The sequence below is a fragment of the Pseudorasbora parva genome, chromosome 20 (genome assembly GCF_024679245.1).
Source record: "Pseudorasbora parva isolate DD20220531a chromosome 20, ASM2467924v1, whole genome shotgun sequence".
Lineage (NCBI taxonomy): Eukaryota > Metazoa > Chordata > Actinopteri > Cypriniformes > Gobionidae > Pseudorasbora > Pseudorasbora parva.
Window position 1 is genome coordinate 12,275,205 of NC_090191.1, and position 22,500 is coordinate 12,297,704.

Genomic DNA, 22,500 nt, shown 5'->3' on the forward strand with positions numbered 1-22,500 from the left:
CAATACCAACGAGCCAGCGAAGGCTTTGCTTTTTGAGCCCATGTTTTGCCAATTCCGAATCGGTTCCAGACAGCCAATTTCACAGGTACGACAGCAGTTGCGAGACGCTTCAGTTTGCCCCCACCCAGCCACAAAAATGTTGCTAAGGTTCCACCGAGATTTGAACTCGGATCACTGGATTCAAAGTCCAGAGTGCTAACCATTACACCATGGGACCGCCATGCCCTGACTTGTGGCCATCTGAGAGGCAGATAGTGATGAGGCTAGGTGGATCCAAGTAGAAAGCAGGTGGCGTTTGGACACTGCAGCCCCTCGACCAAAAGCACACAGTCACTGTTCCTCTGCCGAAACCCGGGATCGAACCAGGGACCTTTAGATCTTCAGTCTAACGCTCTCCCAACTCCGCCAAAGCTGGGGAAGAATAGTCTGTATAAGAAGGGGAAGAAGGGGGAGAAAGGGGAAGAAAAAAGGGAAGAAATTCAGGAAGTCATAGGTTCGAATCCAGCCTCCGTCACGATTTAATGCGTGTATTTGATTCTATCAATTTTCGTTTCCAAGTTTGATTTTGAATGTAATGCGTATATTGATTTTATCAATAGGTTTGTTTCTAAGTTAGATTTCTCCGTTGTAATTCATTATAACATTTTATCCATAATACTAAGATGGTAATTTGTCCAAATTCATTTATTAATGCTACATTAATCATTTCCCATGTCAGTAGGAACAAAATAACCACCTTATTACTGCATCTAACCCCCTGTTACTTGACACTGATTGTCATTACATGCAATAAAACAAATAAACACAAACCACCAGTCTTCTTGGAGAACTAGATTTATTTACTATATACATATTTACAAAAATCTGGAAAAGTACTGAATTCACAGCATGGAACGACAAAATAATAGGCTATTGTTAATTAAATATATAGGTATATAAAAAGACGTTTATATGTACTGTACTTGCATATATAAATAAAAATATATAATAGCAAAATAATTTTATAAACAACAAAAAAATAGGCTATTGTTAATTAAATATATAGGTATATAAAAAATATATAGGTATATGTACTGTACTTGCATATATAAATAAAAATATATAATAGTTTTTTATAATAGTATATAATATGTTAAATAGTTATTATATATTTATATATTATAGTGTATGTATACATATCGTTATACATACTCACATATACACATACTTAATATTGTTTCCTCTACACATAAAACTTTAATAATAATAATAATAATTAAAGCTGCAAGCAGCATTTAGCGGGGTTCAAGCCTTTAAGGCCTTTAAAGCACATAGGCATTAAAGACATTAAGTTTTATTTAGCAAGATTTTAAACACTGAAATAATAGATGGAAAAGTCCATTCACAGCCAATATAGGCAATTTACCATAGGAAATGCATGGTTTTTAAAGCTTTTTAACAGTTATACCTATAGTCCGATCTCTTTAAAACTTTGCATGCTTCATCAGCATGTCATGCCACATATACCCAACAATTTTCGTGAATTTTTGAGCTTCCCTTTTTGGTTAGCGCCAACTAGTGGCCGATTTCTTTCAAAATTCTTACAGACCTCTAGGACCATGAGTCAAACATGCCCACCGAGTTTCGTTCCGATCGACCTCCGTTAACCCCATCTAATAGGTGCTCAAAATTAATTGGCTGATGGCGGCCATGTTTTTTGAGATACACCAATGTCCTCATAGACTTATATAGTAACTTGGGCCAAGACACTGCATACCAATTTTCAGGTCAATCGGACTAGCGGTCGTTGTTTTTTTCACATTATAGCGCCACCAACTGGTCAAACGTCGCGATTTTTTTATCGAGACCAAAAAATGAGCCCATACACATGTGTACCAAGTTTGGTGAAGATATCTCATTTCCTTCTTGAGTTATAACCTTTTTAGTAAAATAGGCTCCGCCCACAACATTCTTTTCCCACCCCTTAGCAACCGTAAATCGAAATTTCTACTTTTCTCAATGAATATTGATATTCAGACTACAGAGAACATTTTGGCACTGGTTTGGTTCCGATTGGGCAAAAAACCAGAGACTAGTTCGCAAAAGTAGGTATTTAAAGCATTTGACGCCTTTTGCATGAAAGGTTTTTAAGCACTGAATGAATTTGAGAGATATCAGGTGAAATGAAGTGATAAACTGACAAAATGTGATTTTTAAATGTTATAATAGTGACTTTACAAAGTCTAAATATGAATTATAGAACAAAATGACTAATTTAACCAGTAGGGTGGCAGCAGAGAAACATTCATTGGCTCAGTTTCATTTACCATGATTCTATTATGATTTACCATAGTTTACCACAATTTACCACATTCTAGTATGATTAACCATGATTATTTTGTGATTTACTATAGTTTACCACAATCTAGTATGATTTACCATGATTTTATTGTGATTTACCATAGTTTACCATGTTGTATTATGATTTACCATGATTCTAGCATATTTTACCATGTTCTAGCATGGTTTACCATGATTTACCACGTTTTAGTATGATTTACTATGATTCTATTGTGATTTACCATAGTTTAACATGATTTACCACGTTCTAGAATGATGTACCATGATTCTATTGTGATTTACCATAGTTTACCATAATTTACCACGTTGTATTATGATTTACCATGATTCTAGCATATATTACCATGATTTACCACGTTCTAGCATGGTTTACCATGATTTACCACGTTCTAGAATGATATACCATGATTCTATTGTGATTTACCATAGTTTACCATGATTTACCATGATTTTATTGTGATTTACAATAGTTTACCATGGTGTATTATGATTTACCATGATTCTAGCATATTTTACCATGATTTACCATGTTCTAGCATGGTTTACCGTGATTTACCATAGTTTACCATGATTTACCACGTTGTATTATGATTTACCATGATTCTAGCATATATTACCATGATTTACCATGTTTTATTATGATTTACCATGATTCTATTGTGATTTACCATAGTTTACCATGATTTACCACGTTCTAGAATGATTTACCATGATTCTAGCATATATTACTATGATTTACCACGTTCTAGTATGATTTACCATGATTCTAGCATGGTTTACCATAGTTTAACATGATTTACCATGTTCTGGCATGGTTTACCATGATTTACCACGTTCTAGTATGATTTACTATGATTCTATAGTGATTTACCATAGTTTACCATGATTTACCACAATTTACCACATTGTAGTATGATTTACTATGATTCTATTGTGATTTACCACGTTCTAGTATGAACAAATTAATTGGTCAACATTGTCAAAATGTCATTTGCAATGTAGTTATAATGATTTTCTAAACTGGCTTACTGACCAGAATGAACCAATGAGTGGTCTTCTGCTGCCCTCTGGTGGCCGTTTATTATAGCAATTTTTGGGAACACACCATTTAAAGCAATGGTACCTCATCACATTTCTCACTTTTATAGAGGCATATATTGCCCGATCTCCATGAAATTTTTCATGCTTCTTTAGAGTAATATTCTGCACGTGCCCACCTATTTTTGTGAAGTTTGTAGTTTTCATTCAGGATTAATAGGTTTTTGAGCATGCTTTGCCAGGCCCCCTCTTTTTAAATGACCCTGTTATAGTCATCCAAATTCAAAAGTTCAACTTTTTTTCAATGAATATTTATCTAGAGCGTCTAGAGAATTGTCCTAGATTGGTTTGGTTCCGATCGGGGAAAAAACCAGGGACTAGTTTGCAAAAGTATGTTTTTAACATAGTTGCAAATATTTAATTAATGATATGATTGACAGCAATAGTTCTAGAGGCAAAGTTGTTCAACATGAGGAGATCTATCAGGTGATATGCATATTTTGTGGATGGGTGCCACACCACGTGATTACAGAGCCATAAAACTCGTTAGCGCCAACTAGTGGCTGATTTCTTTCAAAATTCTTACAGACCTCTAAGGCCATGAGTCAAACATGCCAATCAAGTTTTGTTCCGATCAGCCTTCGTTACCCTTGTCTTATAGGTGCTCAAATTTCATTGGCCGATAGCGGCCATATTTTTTGAGATACTTCAATGTCCTCATAGACATACATGGTACCTTGGGCCAAGACACTGCATACCAATTTTCAGGTCAATCGGACTAGCGGTCGTGTGGTTATAGCTATTTTCATGTTTTTTTCACATTATAGCGCCACCAAGTGGTCAATCGTCGCGATTTTTTTATCGAGACCAAAAAATGATCCCATACACATGTGATCCAAGTTTGGTGAAGATATCTCATTTCATTTTTGAGTTATAGTTTTTTTAGTAAAATAGGCTCCGCCCTGAGCGTCCATTTTGAATCCACTTATCTTTCTTGAATCGAAATTTCAACTTTTTCTCAATGAATATTAATATTGAGACTACAGACAACATTTTGGCACTGGTTTGGTTCCGATCGGTCAAAAAACCAGGGACTAGTTCGCAAAAGTAGGTTTTTGACAAAATTCAAAATGGCGGAAAATTTTTAATGACGGAAATGAAATCGGAGATATACGTTTTGTCCGTCATGGTCTCAGCTTTCCAATGATATAAGACACTTGACCCTTAGGAGCAACGGTTTAGGAGTTATGAGCTCTTTCGCGCTTTTGGTTGCTATAGCGCCACCTATGGGCCAATCTGGCTCATAATTTGATAACCTCTCCTCGATTTTTGTACTACCTATTGGCCAAGTTTCAAGTCTCTAGCCCTTACAGTTTGGTCTGCACGATGCGTTTTTCGGCTGAATAATAATAATAATAATAATAATTAAAGCTGCAAGCAGCATTTAGCGGGGTTCAAGCCTTTAATGTCTTTAAAGCACATAGGCATTAAAGACATTAAGTTTTATTTAGCAAGATTTTAAACACTGAAATAATAGAAGGAAAAGTCCATTCACAGCCAATATAGGCAATTTACCATAGGAAATGCATGGTTTTTAAAGCTTTTTAACAGTTATAGCACCATCTATAGTCCGATCTCTTTAAAACTTTGCATGCTTCATCAGCATGTCATGCCACATATACCCAACAATTTTCGTGAATTTTTGAGCTTCCCTTTTTGGTTAGCGCCAACTAGTGGCCAATTTCTTTCAAAATTCTTACAGACCTCTAGGACCATGAGTCAAACATGCCCACCGAGTTTCGTTCCGATCGACCTCTGTTAACCCCATCTAATAGGTGCTCAAAATTCATTGGCTGATGGCGGCCATGTTTTTTGAGATACACCAATGTCCTCATAGACTTATATAGTACCTTGGGCCAAGACACTGCATACCAATTTTCAGGTCAATCGGACTAGCGGTCGTTGTTTTTTTCACATTATAGCGCCACCAACTGGTCAAACGTCGCGATTTTTTTATCGAGACCAAAAAATGAGCCCATACACATGTGTACCAAGTTTGGTGAAGATATCTCATTTCCTTCTTAAGTTATAGCCTTTTTAGTAAAATAGGCTCCGCCCACAACATTCTTTTTCCACCCCTTAGCAACCGTAAATCGAAATTTCTACTTTTCTCAATGAATATTGATATTCAGACTACAGAGAACATTTTGGCACTGGTTTGGTTCCGATTGGGCAAAAAACCAGGGACTAGTTCGCAAAAGTAGGTATTTAAAGCATTTGACGCCTTTTGTATGAAAGGTTTTTAAGCACTGAATGAATTTGAGAGATATCAGGTGAAATGAAGTGATAAACTGACAAAATGTGATTTTTAAATGTTATAATAGTGACTTTACAAAGTCTAAATATGAATTATAGAACAAAATGACTAATTTAACCAGTAGGGTGGCAGCAGAGAAACATTCATTGGCTCAGTTTCATTTACCATGATTCTATTATGATTTACCATAGTTTACCACAATTTACCACATTCTAGTATGATTAACCATGATTATTTTGTGATTTACTATAGTTTACCACAATCTAGTATGATTTACCATGATTTTATTGTGATTTACCATAGTTTACCATGTTGTATTATGATTTACCATGATTCTAGCATATTTTACCATGATTTACCATGTTCTAGCATGGTTTACCATGATTTACCACGTTTTAGTATGATTTACCATGATTCTATTGTGATTTACCATAGTTTACCATGATTTACCACGTTCTAGAATGATGTACCATGATTCTATTGTGATGTACCATAGTTTACCATGATTTACCACGTTGTATTATGATTTACCATGATTCTAGCATATATTACCATGATTTACCACATTCTAGCATGGTTTACCATGATTTACCACGTTCTAGAATGATGTACTATGATTCTATTGTGATTTACCATAGTTTACCATGATTTACCATGATTTTATTGTGATTTACCATAGTTTACCATGGTGTATTATGATTTACCATGATTCTAGCATATTTTACCATGATTTACCACGTTGTATTATGATTTACCATGATTCTAGCATATATTACCATGATTTACCATGTTTTATTATGATTTACCATGATTCTAGCATATATTACCATGATTTACCACATTCTAGAATGATTTACCATGATTCTATTGTGATTTACCATAGTTTACCATGATTTACCACGTTCTAGAATGATTTACCATGATTCTATTGTGATGTACCATAGTTTACCATGATTTACCACGTTGTATTATGATTTACCATGATTCTAGCATATATTACCATGATTTACCACATTCTAGCATGGTTTACCATGATTTACCACGTTCTAGAATGATGTACTATGATTCTATTGTGATTTACCATAGTTTACCATGATTTACCATGATTTTATTGTGATTTACCATAGTTTACCATGGTGTATTATGATTTACCATGATTCTAGCATATTTTACCATGATTTACCACGTTGTATTATGATTTACCATGATTCTAGCATATATTACCATGATTTACCATGTTTTATTATGATTTACCATGATTCTAGCATATATTACCATGATTTACCACATTCTAGAATGATTTACCATGATTCTATTGTGATTTACCATAGTTTACCATGATTTACCACGTTCTAGAATGATTTACCATGATTCTAGCATATATTACTATGATTTACCACGTTCTAGTATGATTTACCAAGATTCTAGCGTATATTACTATGATTTACCATGTTCTAGTATGATTTACCATCATTCTAGCATATATTACCATGATTTACCACGTTCTAGTATGATTTACCATGATTCTAGCATATATTACTATGATTTACCATGTTCTAGTATGATTTACCATGATTCTAGCATGGTTTACCATAGTTTCACATGATTTACCATGTTCTGGCATGGTTTACCATGATTTACCACGTTCTAGTATGATTTACTATGATTCTATAGTGATTTACCATAGTTTACCATGATTTACCACATTGTAGTATGATTTACCATGATTCTATTGTGATTTACCACGTTCTAGTATGAACAAATTAATTGGTCAACATTGTCAAAATGTCATTTGCAATGTAGTTATAATGATTTTCTAAACTGGCTTACTGACCAGAATGAACCAATGAGTGGTCTTCTGCTGCCCTCTGGTGGCCGTTTATTATAGCAATTTTTGGGAACACACCATTTAAAGCAATGGTACCTCATCACATTTCTCACTTTTATAGAGGCATATATTGCCCGATCTCCATGAAATTTTTCATGCTTCTTTAGAGTAATATTCTGCACGTGCCCACCTATTTTTGTGAAGTTTGTAGTTTTCATTCAGGATTAATAGGTTTTTGAGCATGCTTTGCCAGGCCCCCTCTTTTTAAATGACCCTGTTATAGTCATCCAAATTCAAAAGTTCAACTTTTTTTCAATGAATATTTATCTAGAGCATCTAGAGAATTGTTCTAGATTGGTTTGGTTCCGATCGGGGAAAAAACCAGGGACTAGTTTGCAAAAGTATGTTTTTAACATAGTTGCAAATATTTAATTAATGATATGATTGACAGCAATAGTTCTAGAGGCAAAGTTCTTCAACATGAGAAGATCTATCAGGTGATATGCATATTTTGTGGATGGGTGCCACACCACGTGATTACAGAGCCATAAAACTCGTTAGCGCCAACTAGTGGCCGATTTCTTTCAAAATTCTTACAGACCTCTAGGGCCATGAGTCAAACATGCCCATCAAGTTTTGTTCCGATCAGCCTTCGTTACCCTTGTCTTATAGGTGCTCAAATTTCATTGGCCGATAGCGGCCATATTTTTTGAGATACGCCAATGTCCTCATAGAAATACATGGTACCTTGGGACAAGACACTGCATATCAATTTTCAGGTCAATCGGACTAGCGGTCGTGTGGTTATAGCTATTTTCATGTTTTTTTCACATTATAGCGCCACCAAGTGGTCAATCGTCGCGATTTTTTTATCGAGACCAAAGAATGATCCCATACACATGTGATCCAAGTTTGGTGAAGATATCTCATTTCGTTTTTGAGTTATAGTTTTTTTAGTAAAATAGGCTCCGCCCTGAGTGTCCATTTTGAATCCACTTATCTTTCGTGAATCGAAATTTCAACTTTTTCTCAATGAATATTAATATTGAGACTACAGACAACATTTTGGCACTGGTTTGGTTCCGATCGGTCAAAAAACCAGGGACTAGTTCGCAAAAGTAGATTTTCAACAAAATTCAAAATTGCCGAAAAATTTTAATGACGGAAATGAAATCGGAGATATACGTTTTGTTCGTCATGGTCTCAGCTTTCCAATGATATAAGACACTTGAGTGTGGACTAAACGGTTTAGGAGTTATGAGCCATTTTGCGCAATTGATTGCTATAGCGCCACCTATTGGCCAATCTGGCTCATAATTTGATAACCTTTCCTCGATTTTTGTACTACCTATTGACAAAGTTTCAAGTTTCCAGCTCTTACGGTTTGGTCTGCACGATGCGTTTTTCGGCTGAATAATAATAATAATAATAATAAAAATCAGTACAAATACAATAGGTGTTCAGCACTTCGTGCTTGAACCCCTAATAATTAAAGCTGCAAGCAGCATTTAGCGGGGTTCAAGCCTTTAAGGCCTTTAAAGCACATAGGCATTAAAGACATTAAGTTTTATTTAGCAAGATTTTAAACACTGAAATAATAGATGGAAAAGTCCATTCACAGCCAATATAGGCAATTTACCATAGGAAATGCATGGTTTTTAAAGCTTTTTAACAGTTATACCTATAGTCCGATCTCTTTAAAACTTTGCATGCTTCATCAGCATGTCATGCCACATATACCCAACAATTTTCGTGAATTTTTGAGCTTCCCTTTTTGGTTAGCGCCAACTAGTGGCCGATTTCTTTCAAAATTCTTACAGACCTCTAGGACCATGAGTCAAACATGCCCACCGAGTTTCGTTCCGATCGACCTCCGTTAACCCCATCTAATAGGTGCTCAAATTTCATTGGCCGATGGCGGCCATGTTTTTTGAGATACGCCAATTTCCTCATAGACATACATGGTACCTTGGGCCAAGGCACTGCATACCAATTTTCAAGTCAATCGGACTAGCGGTCGCGTGGTTATAGCCGTTTTAGTATTTTTTTCATGTTATAGCGCCACCAAGTGGCCAATCGTCGCGATTTTTTTATCGTGACCAAAAAATGAGCCCATACACATGTGTACCAAGTTTGGTGAAGATAGCTCATTTCTTTCTGGAGTTATAGCCTTTTTAGTAAAATAGGCTCCGCCCTGAACGTCCATTTTGAATCCCCTTAGCAACCGTGAATCGAAATATCAACATTTTTTCGATAATTATTGATATTCAGCCTACAGAGAACATTTTGGCACTGGTTTGGTTCCGATCGGTCAAAAAACCAGGGACTAGTTTGCAAAAGTAGGTTTTCGACAAAATTCAAAATGGCGGAAAAATTTTCATGACGGAAATGAAATCGGAGATATACGTTTTGTTCGTCATGGTCTCAGCTTTCCAATGATATAAGACACTTGAGTGTGGAGTACACGGTTTAGGAGTTATGAGCCCTTTTGCGCTTTTGGTCGCTGTAGCGCCACCTATAGGCCAATCGGGGTCATAGCTTCTCAGGTTCTCCCCAAATTGAGGACTACCTATTGGCCAAGTTTGAAGTCTCTAGCATTTACGGTTTTGTCTGCACGTTCAGTTTTAGGGGAGAAGAAAAATAATAATAATAATAATAAAAATCTTTACAATTACAATAGGGTTTCAGCACTTCGTGCTTGAACCCCTAAATATAGCTGCGAGCAGCAATTAGCGGGGTTCAAGCGACTTAAGGCATTTAAGCATTTAAGGCATATTGCATTTAAGGCTCTAAAGCAGTAAAATAATTAAATCTGGGAGCTCAGGTGAAATGAAGTGATACATTGACAAAATTCGATTGCAAATGTTAAAATAGTGACTTTATAAAGACTGAATTTGAGTTGTGCTTGCAATGGCAAAACTTGTGGCCCTGTTGCTACCCTACACTGCTGACATGTTTTTAGCAAAATGCTAACACGATTAGCATGTTTTTAACATACTGGTAACACAATTAGCATGCTGAAATAATCGATGGAAAATACCATTTACAGCCAATACAGGCAATTCACCATAGGAATACATGGTTTTCAAAGCTTTTTAACACTTATAGCGCCACCTATACTCCGATCTCCATGAAATGTTGCATCCTTCTTCACATTGTTATGCCACATATACCCATCAATTTTCGTGAAGTTTTGAGTTTTCGCTTAGGATTTATAGGCTTTTGAGTGTATTTTGCCACGCCTCTTTTCTAATTGGCCCTGTTATAGCCATCCAAATGCAAAAGTTCAACTTTTTTTTAATAATTATTGATCTAGAGAGTCCAGAGAATTGTCCTAGACTGGTTTGGTTTCGGTCGTGCAAAAAATCAGGGACTAGTTCGCAAAAGTAGGTTTTTAACATAATTGCGAATATTTAACTAACGATTTGATTGACAGCAATGGTTCCAGAGGCAAAGTTGTTCAGCAGGAGGAGATCTATCATATGATATGCATATTTTGGGGATGTTTGCAACACCACGTGATTGCAGAGCCATAAAGCTCGTTAGCGCCAACTAGTGGCCGATTTCTTTCAAAATTCTTACAGTCCTCTAGGACCATGAGTCAAACAGGCCCACCAAGTTTCGTTCCGATCGGCCTCCGTTAACCCCGTCTAATAGGTGCTCAAATTTCATTGGCTGATGGCGGCCATGTTTTTTGAGATACGCCAATGTCCTCATAGACATACATGGGGCCTTGGGCCAAGACACCGCATACCAATTTTCAAGTCAATCGGACTAGCGGTCGCGTGGTTATAGCCGTTTTAGTGTTTTTTTCATGTTATAGCGCCACCAAGTGGCCAATCGTCGCGATTTTTTTATCGTGACCAAAGAATGAGCCCATAAACAAGTGTACCAAGTTTGGTGAAGATAGCTCATTTCTTTCTGGAGTTATAGCCTTTTTAGTAAAATAGGCTCCGCCCTGAACGTCCATTTTGAATCCCCTTAGCAACCGTGAATCGAAATATCAACATTTTTTCGATAATTATTGATATTCAGCCTACAGAGAACATTTTGGCACTGGTTTGGTTCCGATCGGTCAAAAAACCAGGGACTAGTTCGCAAAAGTAGGTTTTCGACAAAATTCAAAATGGCGGAAAAATTTTCATGACGGAAATGAAATCGGAGATATACGTTTTGTTCGTCATGGTCTCAGCTTTCCAATGATATAAGACACTTGAGTGTGGAGTACACGGTTTAGGAGTTATGAGCCCTTTTGCGCTTTTGGTCGCTGTAGCGCCACCTATAGGCCAATCGGGGTCATAGCTTCTCAGTTTCTCCCCAAATTGAGGACTACCTATTGGCCAAGTTTGAAGTCTCTAGCACTTACGGTTTTGTCTGCACGTTCAGTTTTAGGGGAGAAGAAAAATAATAATAATAATAATAATAATAAAAATCTTTACAATTACAATAGGGTTTCAGCACTTCGTGCTTGAACCCCTAATAATAAAAATCAGTACAATTACAATAGGGTTTCAGCACTTCGTGCTTGAACCCCTAATAATTAAAGCTGCAAGCAGCATTTAACGGGGTTCAAGCCTTTAAGGCCTTTTAAGCACATAGGCATTAAAGACATTAAGTTTTATTTAGCAAGATTTTAAACACTGAAATAATAGATGGAAAAGTCCATTTACAGCCAATATAGGCAATTTACCATAGGAAATGCATGGTTTTTAAAGCTTTTTAACAGTTATAGCGCCACCTCTACTCCGATCTCTTTAAAACATTGCATGCTTCATCAGCATGGTATGCCACATATACCCAACAATTTTCGTGAAGTTTTGAGTTTTACCTTAGGATTTATAGGCTTTTGAGTGTATTTTGCCACGCCTCTTTTTAAAATGGCCCTGGTATAGCCATCCAAATGTAAAAGTTCAACTTTTTTTCAAAGATTATTGATCTAGAGAGTCCAGAGAATTATCCTAGACTGGTTTGGTTCCGATCGGGCAAAAAACCAGGGACTAGTTCGCAAAAGTAGGTTTTCAACATAATTAAGGAAATTGAATTAATGATTTGATTGACAGCAATGGTTCTAGAGGCAAAGTTGTTCATCATGAGGAGACCTATCATATGATATGCATATTTTGTGGATGTGTGCAACACCACGCGATTACAGAGCCATAAAACTCGTTAGCGCCAACTAGTGGCCGATTTCTTTCAAAATTCTTACAGACCTCTAGGACCATGAGTCAAACATGCCCACTGAGTTTCGTTCCGATCGGCCTCCGATAACCTTGTCTAATAGATGCTCAAATTCATTGGCCGATGGCGGCCATGTTTTTTGAGATACGCCAATGTTCTCATAGACATACATGGGGCCTTGGGCCAAGACACTGCATACCAATTTTCAGGTCAATCGGACTAGCAATCGCGTGGTTATAGCCATTTTCATGATTTTTTCACATTATAGCGCCACCAAGTGGCCAATCGTCGCGATTTTTTTATCGTGACCAAAGACTGAGCCCATAAACATGTGTACCAAGTTTGGTGAAGATATCTAATTTCTTGCTGGAGTTATAGCCTCTTTAGTAAAATAGGCTCCGCCCTGAGCGTCCATTTTGATCCCCTTATCTTCCGTGAATCGAAATTTCAACTTTTTTTCAAAGATTATTGATATACAGACTACAGACAACATTTTGGCACTGGTTTGGTTCCGATCGGTCAAAAACTCAGGGACTAGTTCGCAAAAGTAGGTTTTCGACAAAATTCAAAATGGCGGAAAAATTTTCATGACGGAAATGAAATCGGAGATATACGTTTTGTTCGCCAAGGTCTCAGCTTTCCAATGATATAAGACACTTGAGTGTGGACCAAACGGTTTAGGAGTTATGAGCCCTTTCTCGCAATTGATTGCTATAGCGCCACCTATGGGCCAATCGGGCTCATAATTTGATAACCTTTCCTCGATTTTTGTACTACCTATTGGCCAAGTTTCAAGTCTCTAGCCCTTACAGTTTGGTCTGCACGATGCGTTTTTCGGCTGAATAATAATAATAATAATAATAATAATAATAATAATAATAATAAAAATCAGTACAAATACAATAGGTGTTCAGCACTTCGTGCTTGAACCCCTAATAAAAATCAGTACAAATACAATAGGTGTTCAGCACTTCGTGCTTGAACCCCTAAAAATCAGTACAAATACAATAGGTGTTCAGCACTTCGTGCTTGAACCCCTAATAAAAATCAGTACAAATACAATAGGTGTTCAGCACTTCGTGCTTGAACCCCTAATAATAATAATAATAAAAATCAGTACAAATACAATAGGTGTTCAGCACTTCGTGCTTGAACCCCTAATAAAAATCAGTACAAATACAATAGGTGTTCAGCACTTCGTGCTTGAACCCCTAATAATCATACAATTTAAAAACAAGTGCACAGTATAATACTTTAGCATTAAATATGGCTGGAAGATAAAGAACAGAATGTATCACAGAAACAAGTGTGTTATTTTCTCATATTCTGTAGCCACTGCTGCTTAGTGACTGTTTCTTTATTTGGGCAAAATATTTTGCCTTTGTACTGGCTATGGCCAGTTTCTTGTGTGCGAAATTGGCCACACTTTCTGCACGTATTTGATTTTACAGAGCGATTGTATGACCGCTTGGTTGGGGTGGCTGTGTCTTTTGCAGGTGGGTCAGAGGAAATTGCTCCAGGGTTAATGGCTGAACATGGGGCTGGGCAGGGCAACAGTAGCATCTGAGACCCAACAGGGGCAGTGGGTGTGTCAGGAAACAATGGGTGTGTTGCTGTTGGCTTTGGAAAAATTGTCCTTGGCTGGTGGAACGTGGCAGTTGGTGTGGCAGATGTGCAGGTTGATGAGGGCTGGATTTTCCTGAACTTCGTCTTTGCCTGTCCAGCTGTGTCTGGTGGCATCTGGTAGTGATGCAGCTGGTGGCTATATTGTGGAGGCACAACAGGCTGCACTCGTGCTGGAGGCAGAGCATCCAATGCCACTGGACGTGCCTCTGGAAGCTTCAACCCTTGCAACAGCACTGAGACCTCCTGACCCTTTAAACGTTCATTGTGCCACGTTGTAAGGGTCCTTTGGTTAACCTCCACTAGCTGAAGGGTTGTTTCGCTCATTACAGTTCCATTGCTCAAGATTAGCTGCCGAATTTTTCTATAATCTCGAAGAATGAGATCCCATCTGGACAGAGATTCTGTCCGCTGTTTTTTGGGGCTTCGGTGGATGTTACATAGCCTTATGAAGATTAATTCAACAAGGCGACAGCACTTAGGCCACTGTGCTGGAGAACCGCTAGAACCCAAAACACACCTCTTTGTGCTTTCGACGCCAGGAGTGAAGACAGCTTTCTTTTTAGGGGACCTAAAACGTCCTGTAAGCAGCCTGTCTTGATAACGAGCAGCATACATGACCTTGTCTTTATCAAATTGGTCCAGGTTCTGCCACAAACCCACAATGATCGCAGCTTGTTGGTTAGTAAGTGTGAGGCCCGTCTGTGTGCGCAGCTCTACCAGATACTCCGCCAACTCATCCACCCGGTCCATTCCAGGAATACAGTGCTCGTCAACAGCCTAAAAAAATATAACTGTTGGTTAGGTAATTACATGCTTTGTGAAATTTGTGAGTTTGTGAATTTGCTGCTTGAGGGTGAATGACTAAATGAGTAACAATTTGTCTAGAAAAGGAAATTTTACCATTGCTGAGGGCAGAGGTGCAGCTGATGGAGTCTGGACACAGGGCAGAGGTGCAGCGGGTGAAGCTTGGACCAAGGGCAGAAGTGCAGCAGGTGAAGCTTGGACCAAGGGCAGAGGGGCAGCGGGAGGAGCTTGGACACAGGGCAGAGGGGCAGCAGGTGGAGCTTGGACACAGGGCAGAGGTGCAGCGGGTGGAGTCTGGACACAGGGCAGAGGTGCAGCGGGTGGAGCTTGGACACAGGGCAGAGGTGCAGCGGGTGGAGCTTGGACACAGGGCAGAGGTGCAGCGGGTGGAGTCTGGACACAGGGCAGAGGTGCAGCGGGTGGAGCTTGGACACAGGGCAGAGGTGCAGCGGGTGGAGCTTGGACACAGGGCAGAGGTGCAGCGGGTGGAGCTTGGACATAGGGCAGAGGTGCAGCGGGTGGAGCTTGGACACAGGGCAGAGGTGCAGCGGGTGGAGCTTGGACACAGGGCAGAGGTGCAGCGGGTGGAGCTTGGACATAGGGCAGAAGTGCAGCAGGTGAGGCTTGGACACAGGGCAGAGGTGCAGCGGGTGGAGCTTGGACACAGGGCAGAGGTGCAGTGGGTGGAGCTTGGACATAGGGCAGAAGTGCAGCAGGTGAGGCTTGGACCAAGGGCAGAGGTGCAGCGGGTGGAGCTTGTACCAAGGGCAGAGGTGCAGTGGGTGGAGCTTGGACATAGGGCAGAAGTGCAGCAGGTGAAGCTTGGACCAAGGGCAGAGGTGCAGCGGGTGGAGCTTGTACCAAGGGCAGAGGTGCAGTGGGTGGAGCTTGAACATAGGGCAGAAGTGCAGCAGGTGAAGCTTGGACCAAGGGCAGAGGTGCAGTGGGTGGAGCTTGTACATAGGGCAGAGGTGCAGCGGGTGGAGCTTGGACACAGGGCAGAGGGGCAGCGAGTGGAGCTTGGACACAGGGCAGAGGTGCAGCGGGTGGAGCTTGGACACAGGGCAGAGGTGCAGTGGGTAGAACTGGTGGACTTGAAAGGAACAAGTCATCTGATGCCACAAGATTTGCCACTGTGGCTTCCTCTCCCAACAAATCAATGAAACCCTCATCCTCTTCCACTTGCTCCTCCACATTTATCTCCTCCAGCAACTGAGAGGTCCTATCAGAGGTAGGGCACATGTCCTCCAGGGGCTGACTATTCTGCCTCAACAAGTACTGCACTCCAATGAGCTCCCCTGAGGAAATATTTGTAACAGAAAACATTTTAAAGGAAATGAATCAGAAAGGTTTATTCTGAAATGTAGTAAATATTTTTAAATAAATATTCAGCTTCTGCATAAACAAAAAATATGTAACTCAGAGGACATTGTAAAAAGACAGAATTACTCTATATTCTAGTATGTAATTTATTTTCCCTGAAACCTACAACAAAGAGTCCAGTATGCAAAAATTCTGATAGTATAATTTTTCTCTGATCTGTCAAAATGACATTATTGACCAAAATCACTTGCAGTTTTAACAAAAACATGCTACCTAGTGAACTGCATTGATCAAAATATGTTTACCTGTGTAAACTGCAGGTGGAGTGAAGCTAGTGACCAATTTCCTGCCATACAACTTATTGTAGTTCTCGTTGACAGAGTAAACCAGCTCCCCTGTGTAAGTACGCAGGGTTGAACCTCCACCTCCACCTGCAACAGCAGCTGCAGCCCGGTCCTGATTCCAGCGTAACAAACCTTCCAGGAGGTAAATCTGGAAGTTCAGGCTGTTTGCGCTATTCCCTAGAATAAGAAATAGAAAGCCAAACATTGTTTTAAGAAACTACAAAAGAGAAAATGCAATTGGTTTACTGCAAGTATATAAATAAACAGGAATTAGTGGCAAGATATGGTCTATTCTGTCATGACAAACCTGGAATAAATCTGTTTAGGTGGCAGTGAAATGATTCCAGGGAAGTGGAGCCTCTGGCACACCTATATGTTTTTAGAACAATCCCGCCCTTGTTTATGGTTCCAGTTTCCGTGTAGAGGGGCACATCTGGAGGGTCCTGAATACAGGTAATGTGCCGCCTCTGGACTTGCCAGATGTGCTGCATCCTTACACTGTCAAGGAGAGGAACACCAAGGGCGTCATTCCCCTTGCCACCCATGAGCTCTCTGATGAGCATATCAAGGAGGCGCATAGTTGTTTCCTCTCCTCGTGTTCTTCTCCTGCAGTGTTGGGCCAGCTCATCTTTGCTTATATGACGGTCAATCTCTGCCTCCGTCATTGCAGGCCAGCCCTGTTGGGTGAGTTGCTCCTTCTTTGCCCTTCTCAGCAGAGTGAGATCCCCTGCATCCCACTCAAAAATACATGACGACAACCTAGACATAAAAGTAGGATACAACTGGTGGGCATCAGTTGTGCACCCTACTGCCAGACGCCGCATAAAATGCCAAATGTCTAGGCGGATGATGATATTGGGCCAGCCACTGAACCTCCTCTTCAGTTTAGTCTCTCCCACTTCCTTGCAACAGTCACAGTCCACATATAAGATAGTGGGAGGATCAACACCAGCTCTCTGGTATCTCTCCACGAGTCCTGCAGCCATGAGGTCTAACCCAGCTCCTTCATTCGCAGTCAGGACACTCATCAGCACCTGACCTACCTCATTGCCAACTGAGGTAAGCCACTGTGCTGTGCCTTTCGCAGGCCCACTCAACTTCTTCGTGATCTGAAAGAAACAATAAACATAGTAAATAATACAACATACATTGAATGAGTAAAATTTACAAATAAAGCTCTTTTGGTCTAACAATACATTATAGATAACGGTACAGTCATTAAAGCAGCTCCTCTGACCTTCTTAGTTGAGTCCATTTTTAAAATCGATCCATATGTGGATGTAATGCTGGCCTTGATGTGATCGAGCCTGTTGAGGATGTCCTGACTGTAAACAGTGAGAAGCCATTTGTAGCTAGGTACTGGAACAAGTGGTGGCGGCTCCTGAAAGTGCAGTGGAAGCAGGCCAGGATTATCCAAAAAGGCCACACACATCGATGTGTACCGAGACACACGTTGTAACCACTCCTCAGTGTGGTTCTCCTTCAGCTGGCCGATGATCCTCACTGGGCCATTTCCCATGCCCCTCTCACGCAACAAACGAATAACTCGAATGTCACAGGCATACCTTGGAAAAAAGTAATCATTCAAGTATCTTATTATCAAGTATCTAATTATAGTAGTATATATTTATCAAAGGTAGCATATGAGCACATATGACTGCAAAGTAATTACTTGCGTGTGAGAATGATTCTAAATTCAGATCGATGGGCCAGGTCCAATTGCTGCAGCACAGCATGACTCCAGGACAGGTAGCTGGTTCTACACCTGGTACAGATCAGGGTCTCTGTCACCAGGTTGTAGTATCTGTCAATATCTAACACCTGTCGTACCCTCCTGTGCAGACCACCACCACACAGCTGATAACTGGCACAGGCAGGGTTAGTACACTGGAGTCGTACCTTCCATAGCCTATACGGCATCCAGAGCAAGAGTCGCTGTGAAAAAAATCTATCAGGTGTTGGGGCTTGGTGGTACAACAGGGCTGGTGGTGGGGGGTCATACCACAACTGAAGGTTTTCACGCAGCTCCTGCTTTCCTTTTGCGTTAACCCTAAAAAGTGCTTCCGACACCCACTTCTGGTCCTGCTGTGGCATTGTCTGTGGCCACAGTAGTGGGAGATCTGCAGGGTCTTCTGGCTGAGATGAGACCTGCTGATATTATCAAAAACACTGGTTTAAATAAGGGTTAGGCTAGGCCTAGGGTTAGGGTAGCCCTAACCTGCCTTAAATAATGCCTGTTTCACACATACTCTGTTTGCAGTGCGTATTTGTTTCCGTACCCATGTTAACCGGTTAGAGCGTTCACTATTTTTTTGCTGCACGCGCTGAATTAAAGGTCAGTGCATTGTTCGCACTAAAATAAACATGCATTGATGCGGTGGACTTAAAGTCTACTCTGTTTCAAAGTCAACACATGGCCTTTTGCCTCGGGTAAAGCAAGGAAAATGTCCCTTACCTGGCATTTAGGTAAACAAAGAGACATAATGGAGAGCACTCGTCCTTTCTTGGAGGTGGAAAAACAAAGTTCTTTATGACCTGCAGGATTTCTTGTAAAAAAATTTTTTTTTAAAAGATTTAAAAATGAAAGAAATAACGAGAGACGACTTTTTTTGTCTATTGTAAGTTCTAATTTAAAATGTTTGTCATTATATAAGCTATAGCCTATGTTTTGCCACTTGTGTAAGCAATATAATATATAAATATAAAGTTCTAGGCTATATAAATATAAAGTAATTAATTTAATATAACGTTTAAATGTTGTGCGTTTAAACATGACATCTATAAAAGAGTGTATACAAAGAGAATTGCAATGCTGACAAGCCATAGTCATTAACAACTTTTGGATTTGAAATAAAAAATTATGAATAAATGCTGTGTTTGTAGTACTCAACTGCGGTTAAGTTGCGCACTGCAAACGTGGCATATGTGAAAGCACAATAGCAGGCACTGCTCCTGCATCGCATACGTACTGCAGCACGCACTGCATATGAACTGCAGTCGGAGTATGTGTGAAGCAGGCATAAGAGAGCATTAAATGATGAAGGCATGTTTGTATTTTGAATGACATCTTACTGGGCCCCTCACAACAGCAGACTCAGAATTAGTTGATGGTGTTGCTGTTTCTTTGATCCGTTGTGATCTCTGAGCTGGAGGAAGGAAGAAGGATGAGGAGGACTGAATGACAGGCCGATGGGGTTTGGGGGATGGAGGAGAAGGAGGAGGAGGAGGAGGACAAGGATGAGAGGGTGGGCATGAAGCTGCGGCTGAACTGGTCTGTGGAGTCAAACATTATGAATAATCTATTAAGGGGATCGCAAAATGTTTTTTTATTAAACAAAATTATGTAGTGATAAAGTGATGTCTAACTAATTCTTTCATATTAACCTGAGATGTTTTCCTCTGAATGTTCAAATTAGGTTTGGCTGCTGCCACATGTGAGCCTCCAAACCTTGACTTTTCAAACTGAAAAGGTTTGTCATAGTTAGTGATAACAAAACCTGTAACACTATAGGAAAAGTTTGAGATATTTCAATGTCTGCAGTAAGGTCTGCTTACCATTGACAATGTCAGTTTGGCCATCTTTGCAGGACGTGCCACATCACTGGAGGGTGTACTTTGGGCAGGGGTGCTCTGTGATGCCTCCACTGTGACTGGTGGATGAACCTGTGATACATGCTTATAAGATATACCAGGGACATAATATTATACAGTATTCATAATATGACTTTAGACATAAAGACAAATTGATATTGCGAACACATCTATTTATGCAACTTGAACTAGGCTAATTGGAGTTACCTTGTGAAATCCACAAATACACTTTTGTGCTTCCTTCATAAGGGTGGTCTGCCCCCTCATTTGCAGAGGGCACTTTTCTATCTATGAACATAAATATAAAGTATAGCTGTGACACTGTTGTACACATTATTTCAAGACACCCATGTCATCATAATTATAACCATATTACATTGTATTTACATTGTAAATAATTACTTATTCATACATATAAAAAAAATAGCACAATGTATTATCACACAAGTTTATTAGTTTGCTCATGAATCTAGCTGCATAATTTACCTTCTGATATAACTCATGCCATCTTTTTTGTCGGGGAGAAGGTCTATTTCCCTCCCTGGATGGCCAAACTCCAGTTCGGGCAAAACTCTCCAGACGCGCAAGCCAGTCAGCATCGCTCATGCCTTTGTGTGACTTAGTTGAAGCCATGTTGTTGCCTAAACAATACAGAACAAGAATTTAATAGAATAGAATACCAACTGCCATTGTAGCCCAGAAATATAGCATTAAAGGGATAGTTCCCCCTAAAATTAAAATTATGTCATAATTTACTCTCCCTCAAGTTGTTCCAAACCTGTATGAGTTTCTTTTGAAGCACATTGGTAACCAGACAGTTGACGGTCCCTATTGACTGCCATAGTAGGAAAAACAAAACAAAAAAATACTATGGAAGTCAATGAGGATTATTAACGGTCTTCATTCTTCAAAATAACTCATACAGGTTTGGAACAGCTTGATGGAAAATAAATGATGACAGATTTTGTTTTAGGGGGAAACTAATCTTTTACTTCCTTTACTCCTTTTGTGTTCATTTCATTTGAGCTAGTTTTGTGTTTCTGGTTCAAAATGACTGCCACATTATAGCAGATTATAAATACATAATAATACATATATAATCACCTAATGTTGTGATTTATTTTTTGTAACCAACAGTACAAGTTTTGAAACTTCTATTTATGGCCTGTATGCTTTGTTGATCTGGGTTTTTGAGTAAAACAACAACAACAACAACAACAACAACAACAACAACAACAACAACAACAATGAATAATGTATGGATTATTCTGACTTAAACAAATACTCATATTAAACATATTGTGCTATTTTAACTTTGTCCATCTGATAAATGGGCTTGTATGTGCCTGAACTCAAATAGGCGTAAGTTAATGTTATGTTACACTTGGGCTAAGAACCGAATTCGACCGAAACATACACAATAGGAGGGTAAACTGTTACATGTAATGCCCGTTTAATTTAATTTAGCTAAAAAACAAACGGAAGATATAGGCTACAATAATATTTCATTAGGAAAATATGCGTAATGTTATGTTACACTTGGGCTAAGAACCGAATTCGACCGAAACATACACAATAGGAGGGTAAACTGTTACATTTTATGCCCGTTTAATTTAATTTAGCTAATAAACAAACGGAAGACATAGGCTACACTAGTATTTCATTAAGAAAATATGATTAGCATACCTGAGCGGAATAAACAAGCGAAAGCGTATCGAATGTGCTCATCGACTCTCGTGCGGTGAATGGAGTAACGAAAAATGAACCTCGCCATTTCATTGGACAAGAAAAGATGGAGTTCGTAACGCGGAGATTGGATGGAATGCTCAAAGATGGACTACGCGCGGTGATTGGAGTATGAAAAATGAACCTCGCCATTTCATTGGACAAGCAAAGATGGAGTTCGCAACGCGGAGATTGGATGGAATGCTCAAAGATGGACTACGCGCGGTGATTGGAGTATGAAAAATGGACCTTGCCATTTCATTGGACGGGCAAAAATGGAGTTCGCAATTTAATTGGTTTTTGAAAGATTGAACTCGGCATGCTATTGGATTGATTTTACAGACTTGTGGTTGTCAGGTACCGCCATTTCGAGCAGGTCCGGCAGC

At 39.4% G+C, this 22,500-nt stretch overlaps 1 non-coding gene across 1 annotated transcript; it reads right to left on the minus strand.

The window, feature by feature from the left end:
• Positions 1-145: 145 nt before the first annotated feature.
• On the minus strand, positions 146-217 carry trnaq-uug (transfer RNA glutamine (anticodon UUG)). The gene has a single exon. It is a non-coding gene; the product is annotated as a tRNA-Gln (tRNA).
• Between the last annotated feature and the right edge of the window lie 22,283 nt (positions 218-22,500).